Source organism: Cryptotermes secundus, unplaced genomic scaffold (assembly GCF_002891405.2).
Source record: "Cryptotermes secundus unplaced genomic scaffold, Csec_1.0 scaffold117, whole genome shotgun sequence".
NCBI lineage: Eukaryota > Metazoa > Arthropoda > Insecta > Blattodea > Kalotermitidae > Cryptotermes > Cryptotermes secundus.
In genome coordinates, this window is record NW_019737981.1 from 2213451 (window position 1) to 2223271 (window position 9821).

The 9821-nt window shown below is 40.8% G+C and overlaps 1 pseudogene; it reads left to right on the forward strand.

Moving 5' to 3' along the window:
* The first annotated feature begins 1838 nt into the window (after positions 1-1838).
* Positions 1839-1964, forward strand: LOC111870572 (annotated as a pseudogene).
* Positions 1965-9821: the final 7857 nt, after the last annotated feature.

Consider the following 9821-nt stretch of genomic DNA (forward strand, 5'->3'; position numbering starts at 1 on the left):
AAGAAAATAATTTTCATATAGTCATCTCATTTGCTCCTAACACCTTTGGATTAATCTTTTCCTTTTAATTTATCAGACTAAAAGTTTGCATCCATTTTTCACCTGCACCATCCTTGTTACATATCCACTTTAATTTAATCACTCCAGCAATATAAAACGAAAAGAACAAATTACGAAGCTTCTCGCCATGTAAATTTCTCAATTTCCTGCCATATTCTATCGCTTAGTTTCACGTGTTGTATTCAGCTCCCCGTTCTCAAACACTGACATCTCTTACAGTAAATGACCAAGTTTCACACCTAGATAAAACAAGAGGTAAAATAATGTACTAGCTTATTGCAGTTTTGGTGGTTTAAATTAACAGAAGGCATGACTGAAGATTGTGTTTTGAAAACGTGGCACAGTTCAGATATTTGGGAACAAATCAAAACTTAATTCAGGAGGAAATTAAGAGGAGATTAAATTCATTCAGTCCAGAACCTTTAGTCCTCTCGTCTGCTGTCCAGAAACATAAAAATTATACGTACTATGCAAAACTATAATTTTGCCTGTGATTCTGTATGGGTATGAAACTTGGTCTCTGACATTAAGAGAGGAATATAGACTGATGGTGTTTCAGAACAGGCCGCTAAGGATATTATTTGGACCGAAGAGGAATGAAGTAATGAGGTTGGAGAGAACTGCACAAAAAGTAAAAAAGTAAAGCTATCTCTATAACAAGCCATGGAGTCCAATACAGTTGTGAGACGTTGAGGGTCCCACATTATCTAGAAAATCGGCTCAAAGATGGCGGTAAGGCTGTCAGCCCTACGCGCCGGCCGCGCTTTACTCTCCAAGAAAATTATTTAATTAATTCCTGGTAGTCATTTCTGTTAGAGGTTGAGTCGAACCAGGGCCATAGTGCGGCTGAAAGAATTAGGTCAATTGAAATAAGGAGGAGCTTAATAACTTGCACACTTCTCCAAGTATAACCAGAATGATAAAATCAAGGAGGATGAGATGGGCAGGGCATGTAACACGAATTTGGAGAAGAGGAGTGCATATAGGATACTGGTGGGAAAGCCAGAAGTAAAGAGACCATTAGGAAGACCAAGACGTAGTAGGTGGAAAATATTAAAATGGATCTTAGAGAGATAGAATGGAAAGGTATGGATTTGATTGATCTGGCTCAGGATAAGACCACTGGAAGGCTCTTGTGAACACGGTACTGATTCCGTAAAATTCTGGGAAGTTCTTGAGTGGCTGCTTAATTTGTGGCTTCTCAAGAAGGGCTCAGGTTCGTGAGTGAAGATGATGAAGATGACTGAAGATTAAGAACTGAAATTAGCAAGCATTTCTCTAATACAACTGCATATATTTCCATTTGTACGAAACTTTAATAAACATACCTAATTAACACTGCTCTACTAGCCCGTCGTTCCAGAAATTATATTAAGTTTGAATAAAATATTATATCAATATAGTCATATAATGTTTCATTATTTTCTGCCGTGTCACTTGGTATAAATGAAATCGGAATCTTACATCGTTAGGTATAATGACCACTTGGATTCGCCGATCTGGAAATCGCTAAGACATGAAGTCTGTTAGCAATATTTCTCAGAAGATTAACAATACACAATTGCCAAGATAACTGCTACTCTTTGCTGAAATCCTGGAAGCCACAGATAAAATTACAACTGAAATTTATTTATATCGGTTTGGATGTTAATCTTGATATCACTTTATCTTAGTTGAATTTCTTTTCGGTTTTCTATTACTATTTTCAGAGGCATGTGACAAGAGACATCTGACCTTTTGACTTTCCTATATAGGTGTACGTACCATATGACCGTGTATTACTCTGGTTTCTTTTCAATACGTACATATCTTTCTCCTTTTAATAAAGATTTCCGTGGGGGGGGACATATGTGTATGATGAGTCTTTAAATATTTTTTTTTGTGGTGAAAATATAGATCTCCAGGTTTTGAAGGATTTGCACCTTTCGGAAAACCCTGAATATGAAAATGTAGTACACATGAGGTGGTATTGTGATAGTGAAGAAAATGTATTTCCTGAATTTAGAGGACTTACACGTTCTTAGTACTGGTTTTTGGAATGCCATCTGCCTCTCTACCTGTATTTACGTTTATATGTATGATTTTATGGGACCTTCGCTAACGCTTTGGCGGATTATATTCCTATTCGGAATTTAGGAATATCTATTATAGGTAGGTGCACGGATAATATTGTCACGAATTATGGGATTGTGCGCGACATATAAGACGGGTTTTGCATTGGATGATCGGTTTTATTCACACAACTTGGGACTACATATAACTACAGCGCTATCTCTGATCTACACTCCTTATACAGTTATACAGGCACTAGGGTTCTTAGTATTCATTAGTCGTATCCTGCCAACCGTTTTATAACAGTCTCATTGTAACTTCAAATCACACATGAAGTCTTCTTTGCACAGCCTAATTCCTTCATTGCCATTCTGCAACTGCGAACCCAATTTCAATTCCTCTGCTCCCAAACTTAGAAAATGACAGGCTGGGGACGCTACTCGATTCGACTACTACTTCTCAACTGAAGTCTTCTTTATAACCACTTTGCACGGAACTTGCAGAAAACACAGCCTTTCTGTTGTTGGGATGGCGTGTTTACAGCGTTGTTGCATAGCAACGGAAGTTACACGATTGTTGCTTGCGTATTCGTTGCCAAGGGAATGTGATTACTGAGCCGTTGCCTAGTAACTAACGTATATTCTGACTTCAATATTACGAGTTTCGAGTCTCATAATACAATATTAAATACTTCGGCTCCAAAAATGCAGCCCTTCAGACAGGTCCTGCGAGAACTACAGTGCACCAACTTACGACAGAATGAAGATGTATCTGACGACGGTCGTGTGACGGCCGAAATATGGCGTACAACGTCAACTAGCATACATAATATGGTTAAACAGAAATCACAAATTCAAAAAACACCTACAACAAGAGAGAAACACCACCAAATTTCTTACATTCTCCTCTCTCTTCTTTTTCTCTTTTATAACGTTGTCATCGTCACCTTCATCAGGTATGTGTAAACTAATTATCTTCTGGCAGCAAAACTCGAAGGTTCAGCACACCCAATATAAAAGCCTGATACCAACAACTATCCAGCAGTTCCATTCTCCTTCAACTCTCACAACCCATACATCTTAAAGCCATATTAATATTATCATCCACTCTTTACCTCGGTCTTGGAAGTGCCACTTCCAAAAGTCTACACACAGAAGGGCTGTATGTCTTTCTTTACCCTATTCCATCTACGTCCCCAATCCAACACAAACTCCAAGATTTCGTCACCTAACAGTGTTAGCTGACGTGTATAAGTCACAGAGTTCTTTGTTATGTAATGTTCAGAATTAATCACTTGCTTGTGAGGTTTGACGTTCTTACGGATGTAACAATATTGCGGTCCTCAGTGACGTGGAGTCGCATAGTTTGTGCATATGTACCAACATTTCGGAGGAACCTACCATCAACTACTTTGAGTCACATCCCAGAAGAGGGAATTTTTTACACATTTTACTTTTTTCTTCTTATGCCTAAATATTATCCTGAGCAGAATGTCTTGACACACTTCAGATTCGTGTACTTTTCTCAAACTAACTAACTGCATGGAGCCGAGCCCATTTTGAGAAGCCGCCAATTGTGCAGCTACTCAACAAATTCCCAGCATTTATAGAACCTCAAGTTTCATTAACGTGTTCATAAGAGCCCTCTACTGGTCCTTAACCTGAGCCAGAAGAAACCAGTCCATAACATCCCATTCTTTGTCTCTAAGATCCACTTTAATATTATTCACCCGCCTACATTTTGGTCTTCCTAGCGGTCTGTTTCATTCTGACTTTCCCACCAAAATCCTATATGCATTCCTCTTCTCCCTCTTCGTACTACATGCCCTGCCCACCTCATCCTCCTTGACTTGATCATTCTAATTATACTTGGAGAAGAGTACAAGTTACGAAGCTCCTCCTTAAGCAGTTTTCTCCATGCTCCCGACAATGCATCTCTCTTTGGTCACAATATTCTCTTCAGCACCGTGTTCTCAAATACCCTCCCTTATGTCAGAGACCAAGTTTCACACCCATACAGAACTACAGGCAAAATTATAGTTTTGTATATTCTAACTTTTACGTTTTTAGACAGCAGACGAGAAGACAAAAGGTTCTGGGCTGAGTGGCAGCAAGCATTACTCGAATTCAATCTCCTCTTAATTTCCTCCTGAAACAAGTTTTGATTTGTTACAGTCGTTCCCAAATATCTAAACTGTGCCACACTTTCAAAGGATCTGTTAGCTATATTTATGTCATGATTTTGCCCTGCATTCTGGTGAAGAGACAGCAACATATACTTAGGTTTCTCTGCGTTTCCTTCTAGACCAACCTCATTTCTAGCATCAATTTAAGTTCATGCGTTTTTCTTTGTGGTACCTATGTTATCTTCCCTGAAACTAACATACCGAATCTGACAGAAGTACAGAGTATGATAACTGAGCGAAACATTTTAGTTTGACGAACTTCTGTCAATATAGACATAACATCTGAATGAAAATATGTTGTAATTCTTCTGAAACTGCTTAGTTTTATTATCTCCAAACCAGATACTATGGTTACACTGCCACCACTCGCTCTCTTGGACTTATGTAATAGGTCTAGAATTTTCTCCACACTATATGTCAAAGGTATATCATCATGATTCAATCTTCTGGAAATAGATAGTAGCATATAGTCCGCGCCAGGTGCAGGTCTAAAGATCATAACCCGGTCTTATAGAGTTAGGTCGTGGTGTTTTCTGAATGTCATATGGAATGATTGTGGAGACAAGATAGCGCAGTCGGTATAGCGACTGGAAATGGGCTAGAAGACAAGATGGGTCGCAATTCGAGTCCCGGTACGCCCAAGAATTTTCTCAACGTCGTCCAAACCGCCTCTGAGGCCCATCCTAGCCAATGGGTAACAGGGGGCTATTTTCCCTGAGGGTAAAGAGGCCGGGGGGTGAAGCTGACCACTCAGCTCCAACTAGTACGAAGGTCAATAAAATCTGGAGCTATAAATCCACTCCACCATACGCCTTCATGGCTTAGTGCTTAGTTAAGTGACAAATTTACCTTACTTTTACCTTTAACATAGGCAAGGATATACCGCTCCGATTCGGGCTTATGGGACTCGCTGCTTTCATTAGAATAAAGAAAGGAAACCCCACCAACCACGTCCATCATTAAGAAAACCAAGAACCAATGGCAAATAAATTAAATGTGTCCCCGGTTCCAGACAAACAGAAATATTAGGAAAAAAACGGAGTTGGAACATACTTCCGTTTCTAGAGCGATCTGTCCAGTCCACTGTTCCCTAAGTGCATGAGGAGGAGAGCAACAGACTGGGGCAAAGTAATTAATAACAAGTTTCTTACAACTTTTTAACACACATGAGTTGAACATTCGCATTTAAGCGTCGTCTGATATTTCTGCAGCAATCCACGCCGTTCCGACGCTGTGCATAAAGCGATACAGTTGTCGAGCGTCGCCATTCAGACAACTTCCGCTCTTATCTCTCGGCGCAAAACAATGACGTCGCTCTGACGTCGGCGCCGGAAGCGACGTCACATACAAGTTGGGTGTGACAGTTGAACAATTGGGGGAAAGATAAGAGATGATCTATAGACGCGGTGCGTTTCCTTTTCCCTCTGGCTTGTTTGCTGCTGGAAGAGCAGCGGATCGTATCCAGGCGTCAGTTCCTATAAGCAACACATATCACATTCGGAAGGAACCAGGTTCAAACCTTCGCCGGGTTAACGGCTATCATGACGGAGGCTCTTCGTGCATTTCCTCGGCCGTTGCAGACGAATGTTGAGATAGTGTCTCCACGAGACATCATCGTACCCTATTTAATCCCTACCTACTCATAGCAGTACTGATGATGAAGAGTCCTATATTCATAACCACCGCTGGGAGAACCTCCAATCCTAAATACTGGTGATGCTGCAATCATCGGTCCTCCCAGATAATGAGGTGATAGTATTGTGATGTGTATATCCATTGCTAGGCAACGACTCGGTAAACACATAACCGCAAAGCGTACGCGTACAATAGAAGGACGTTCATTGTTAGGTAACGGACCAGTAAACACGACTCCTTAACAAAAGAGGTTGTGTCTTCTGCGTGGTCCGTGCAAAGTGGTTATAAGGAAGTATTCAGCAGTATAGCATAGAGTCGAGTTTCGAGACGCCAGACTGCCTGAATATGAGCTTTGGAGCAGATTAATTGAATTTAGTCTTCGGAATTAACAGCTGCAGAATAATGGAAAGAAAGGAGTTAGGATGTGAAAAGAAGACTTCATATGTGCTGCAGTGACAGTGAGATTGTTATAAATCCGTTGCCAGGATGCGACTTCTGAAGACTGAGAAACATAGTGCGTATGTAACGGCTAACTCTAAACTATGTAGAATAGTGATAGCGTTGTGTTGCCTATAGTCCAGGGTTATGAATATATAACGTGTCAATAGATCCAGTCATCCAATCCAAAACCCGTCTTGTAAGTCACCCCTACACGTTAAAATACCTCCTAAGAAAGACCTCCTCTCATATCATTTCCTACTCACCATGATTGGTCGTACTCACAAATCCTCAGTCTCTCATGGAGAATTTTGGGATCGTGCGCCGAAATAGAAAACGTATTTATATGCCTCCTGATTTATTAGTCGTAATCACACCATAACATTCCATTCGGCAAGCAATAACCGCCGAAGTCTGTGGATCGTCGTAAAGTACTTAAGTACTGAAGCAGTAGAACTCTGGATAAATGAACGCGCCACGTGGAAGTTGTATCTACTGGTCGGAATGTTTCAAGTCCGAAATTATTACTGGAAGCAATTCGATTAACTCTCATATTTGGAGAGGTTGTTGGTTATACAAAACGTCGGATGAATGAAAATTAACAAATGAAAATTATTCAAGAAGACCCTACATCACGAAATTAGTCAGTTAGCTACTTATATTTTGGTGGAAACTGACTGCAGAGTTAATTGCGTGGGGTGTTAATAAGCATATAACTTGATTATGGTCTCCGATATGAAGTGATTTAGAAGTAACCATGTCATATTTCACGATAATACGAGGGCATCATTCTGAATGAAACAACAATGCGAAAACTCTACCAAGACAGTTGGTTCTCCCGCTGACACTCAAACGTGGCATCTCTTGTGTATTTTTTTAATTTTTCTTATTGCTAGTGGGGTAGGACTAAGTCTCTTGTACTGCGGCCACTTCTGGCCTATTGTACCAGCCCCAGATGATAGGTGAGGGTGATTGTGGAGCAATTGGTGGAATGAAGATTGGCAGGGGAAACCGAAGTACTCGGAGAAAACCTACCCCAGCGCCACTTTGTCCACCACAAATCCCACTTGACCAAACCCGGGATCGAACCCGGGCCTCCGCGGTGGGAAGCCAGCGACTAACCGCTGAGCTGTGGCGCGGCCTTTGGCATCTCTTGTAACTTCACCATAAACTGATACGTCAACTTCCACGTAAAAGTTCTGTATTATCGTTGTTCAACTTGTGAAATTTCTGTCCCGAGATGTCTGCTTCGAGTTCAAGTTCATTTCTGCTTTGTATCCCCGACTAATGAAGTCTTTGCATTACTGACCTCTTTGCCATATCAACCGAAACTTCAAGAGGCTAATGAAATGCAAGCGTAAAAACGGAACAAGTCTGTAGGCTTGGACCAGATTCACACTCACATGTTGTACCACAATGTTCAAGGCCGAAGAATACAAGAAAAAAGTGTCCAGCACTGTTGTTGCAGAATCTGAACAGTTCTGTGTACTGTAGCTGAACACAGTTACCTTCTTGCTTCATCAGTGGGTTACTAATTTAAAGAAAAATATATTAATTCATTAATTAAATCACTAATTTACTTACTAGGCCGCGCCATAGCTCAAGCGGTTAGTCGCTGCCTTCCCACAGCGGCGGCCCGGGTTCGATCCCAGATCTGATCAAGTGGGATTTGTGGTGGACAAAGTGGCGCTAGGGCAGGTGTTCTCCGAGTACTTCGCTTCCCCCCACCAATCTTCATTCCACCAAATTCTCCATCATCATAATCACTAGGGGCAGGCTACAATAGGCCAATCAGTGTCCGCCGTGCCGAGTGGACCCAGTTGGACTCCACCCCCCCACTAAGCGAATTGAAAAAAAACTTATTAAACGATTGACTCAGTAGACTAACACAGGAATTACTGATTAAAATGATCAAAGGAACGCATGAAGCAATGATCGACTTATGAATGAACAACTGATAAATGAATGGTTACCAAAAAGTGATTACTTACTAAAAGAATGAACACTATGTAAGATTTGAGGCTTTCACGGCGGTGACTATGAAGAAAGCAGTCTTCTGGGATTTGGCACCGTATATACACGGTGACAAATCCCAGAAGACTGCTTTCTTCAGAATGAACACTGCTTGAATGAATGAATAAATAACTTAGTGACTCACTTTTTCAGTAAATGGACAATAAATGGACTGATGGAGGAACGGCTGATTTAATGACTTACTTAATGAATGATAGATTAGCCTATGGGCAGCTAATCCGAAGATTCAGCATCCATAATAACAAATTCCGACACTGAACACGATCCTGAGCCACTCTGATTAACCTCCTACATTCAAACCTAAACGCCGTGAGATCCACTTTAACTAATTAATTAATCAATCAGATCTCTCTGCGTGCTTCAAATATCAAAGTCAACTGCCGGAAACGTTTCTGAGCAAGTCTCATTCACTTCATATCTAAAAGAGTAGGTCCTCTGGAAGGTAAAACCATATAATTCCGAGATAGCCCAAAGTTTTGGAAGAACATATCGCCTCAACCCTCATGGTCGAAGAGCAAGGGAAAAAAGAAACAAGTAGACGCAAGCAGCAAGCTGAGTTCAGCTTGTCGCCTGGTTCTGCACAAGCACCGCTATGAGAATCCCAAATCCAGCATTTCATATTTTCAAAAAATAAATCCCTAACGCATATTTTAACATTACAGCCCCAAATACTTCTCAGTATAATAAGTAGCCACCCCACACATATTCTTTCTATTTCCGAAATGAATCTTCAGCATTTCGTCACGTTCATGCTTTAACGAACCTAACAATGATAGGAAACGACGGATGAAGCATGCAGCGTCTTCGGTTTGGAAAATAAATGCGTATACAGCTAGCTGAAATGCCACAGAGGCAGAAACCACTTGGCAGACTGAGGAACAGTTGGGAAGATAATATTAAAGCAGCTTTAAAGAAATATAATTTAAGGCTATGGACTGACCTATTGTCTTCATGGGTGTTAAAATGGATCCTTTGCCCTAAGGGAAGGGTATAATTGAAAGTGTTTGAGGGAAAGATGCTGACGAGAGACAGGAAGCAAGAAGAGGAAAATGGAAGAAATATGTAATGAGTTGAACCAATTTTGTTCTTCTCGCCTAAGAATATTAGGATGACAAATTGAGGAGAATGAGAGGAGTGCGAAATGTAGCACATATGGATAACGTGAAAATAGAAAGGTTTCAGTAGGAAATGATCGCGGAAGAAGACCTAGAGGGGTAGGCCTATACAGATGGGAGCACAATATGAAGATATACTGTATAGAAATGGGGGTAAGTTTTGACTGGATTCAGCTGGCTTGCGATGACTTTCAGTAATGGAGTTCTGTGCTCACGACTATGAAACTTTAGGTTCCATACAAGGTGCAAGCTGCCTGTCACTTTCTCAAGAAGTACCCTCCTCCACTAAGTTAGTTTAGTAA